Here is a 3,134-nt window from a genome sequence, read left to right on the forward strand (position 1 = left end):
TATATATATAATTATATATAATATATTAATATAATATATTTTAAATATATTATAATAAATATTTTTAATTTATTTATTATTATTTATTATATATATTTATATATAATATATATTAATATATATTATAATATATATATATAATATAATATATAATATTATATATATATATTATATATATATATATATATATATTTATATTATATATATATATATATATATATATATATATATATATTATATATTATATATATATATATATATATATATATATATATATATATATATTATAATATATATATATATATATTATATATATATATAGTATATATATAATATATATATATATATATTATGTATATATATATATATATATATATATGTATATTATATATATATATGTAATATGTATATATATATTATATGTATATTATATATATATATATGTATATATATATATATATATAATGTATATATATATATATATATGTATTATATATATATATGTATATATATATATATATATATATATATATATATATGTATATATATGTGTATATATATATATATATATGTATAATATGGCTTTCAAAATGACCCGGAATTGTCGCAACACTCAAAATAAAACATTTCTCACCGGCGTTTCTTGACGTAATGGTGTTGCACGGCCTGTCATATCTCCCGGTGGCAAACGCGCAGGTGCACAAGGATATTGTATAAAATAGTGTAAATAATTACCAAAACACGTAAAAGATGTATCATAAAAGTAAAAGAATCTATTAAATATATGAAATTGAAAAAACGGGCACTGGTATTTACAAAATAATCGTTCTTACAATACAAGGACTACTTGCTGTATCGCATTAATGAGTTATGAGTTATGTGTCACATTTCTTTTGGTCCTCGCAAGGTAAACATGGATGGGGGCTTAGCCTCAGAGCGGTGTTCTGCAGGGCCTTTTTTTTTTTTTTTTTTTTTTTTTTTTTTTTTTTTTTGTCATTTCCCGGTGCAGATTTACCTATATTGCTTCCTACTCTATTTTTTATGCTCTACAAGATGGCAGTGTCCATTTTTCTCTTTTCTCAGTGTGTCACTCTCGGTAACTTTAACCTTATTTTCAATTTACCCTAGCTTAGTGCATCCTTACCATAAAGAGTAACCAATATTTTATCTACAGGATACTAGAAAAGACATTTGCTAGTGTGCTATTCACAGCATAAATACCCTCGGTATCCTGAGTTTCAGCTCTTTCTGATGGTGCATACCAAGGTAAAGATAATGTTTGCTAGGGGGTGTTGTGAGTGGAACTCCAAACCCTGCTGAACTTACTGCTGAACAATTTTTTTTTATATGGATTTGGGGTATCAGTCTCTGGTGGGTTCACCAAAAATGTAAAGAATTACTAAACTTTGTGGTAGTTTCATTCTTTAAGACTGGGTTCCTTCCTTCCTTCATATGAGCAGGGGGCTTAATAAGTGCAGATTTATCCACAAGTTCAGAAAATCTTTCTTTTTAAATTACTTATTTTTTAAACTTTACATGCTGTTATCTCAAGTTCCCTATTTATGCTCTATACACTTCCAATTTTACCATTAACCCATTGCCGCCAGATGGCATGTATGTACATGCCAAGGCATGCCTGAACCATTTTCAGAGTGGCATGTACACACATGACATAGTGCATCAATCCCATTTTCCAGAGGTATGTATGGTCATCCTGCGCATGCTATGGTGACAACACGATGCCCCAGCAGAGGGGCCCATGCCACTATGAATACGACCCAGGAGAAAGGGCTTTTGTATCGGGAAACAACCCAGTGGTACTGGGTTAAAGTCCATCATCTGAGATATAATATGAACCAGAAGAATATTTAATGATAACAAATGATTTACATATAAAATGTTGTATGAAGTGTATGAACTTGCGTGGTGAAAACTATGAAATTAAGCAAATGTCTTTTCTAGTATCCTGTAGATAAAATATTGGTTACTCTTTATGGTAAGGATGCACTAAGCTAGGGTAAATTGAAAATAAGGTTAAAGTTACCGAGAGTGACACACTGAGAAAAGAGAAAAATGGACACTGCCATCTTGTAGAGCATAAAAAATAGAGTAGGAAGCAATATAGGTAAATCTGCACCGGGAAATGACAAAAAAAAAAAAAAAAAAAAAAAAAAAAAAAAAAAAAAAAAAAAAAGGCCCTGCAGAACACCGCTCTGAGGCTAAGCCCCCATCCATGTTTACCTTGCGAGGACCAAAAGAAATGTGACACATAACTCATAACTCATTAATGCGATACAGCAAGTAGTCCTTGTATTGTAAGAACGATTATTTTGTAAATACCAGTGCCCGTTTTTTCAATTTCATATATTTAATAGATTCTTTTACTTTTATGATACATCTTTTACGTGTTTTGGTAATTATTTACACTATTTTATACAATATCCTTGTGCACCTGCGCGTTTGCCACCGGGAGATATGACAGGCCGTGCAACACCATTACGTCAAGAAACGCCGGTGAGAAATGTTTTATTTTGAGTGTTGCGACAATTCCGGGTCATTTTGAAAGCCATATTATGGATATACAGGACAAATAGACATTAGTCGCTATCACAGCCTGATATTTGAACCCATCAAGTGCCCCAAATGGTGAAAAAAGTGATTAGAAACCAAGCAATTGTGACCACAGACGGAAGCGAAGGAACGTTCTGTGTTTTGCGATATAAAGGTATGTGGTTTACCCTGGGGCTCCAGGGGGACTACTGGCTAGGCATATATATTACCACGGGGGTCCAGGGTGTGTAGCCCCTTGCCTTGCCTTATATATTACCACAGGGGTCCAGGGTGCATAGCCCCTTGCCTTGCCTTATATATATTACCACAGGGGGTCCAGGGGGCAGAGCCCCCTGGCTAGGGAATATATAGATCGTAGTGTATAAATTCCACAGGGTTAAGGTTAGGTTGGTTTATTGGTTAGGACGCATTGTACGATTACCACAGGGGATGTGGATTATGTGAAACCCCGTAGATTTTTGCCGAACAACGGGGTTTTATTCCCATAGTGTTTTTTGAAAACTGGCACGGCGGTCTGTAGACTATCAGAGATGGCAGAGGCGTCTGTAGAGATTTAATAGCCG

The sequence above is a fragment of the Penaeus monodon genome, chromosome 4 (assembly GCF_015228065.2).
Source record: "Penaeus monodon isolate SGIC_2016 chromosome 4, NSTDA_Pmon_1, whole genome shotgun sequence".
NCBI lineage: Eukaryota > Metazoa > Arthropoda > Malacostraca > Decapoda > Penaeidae > Penaeus > Penaeus monodon.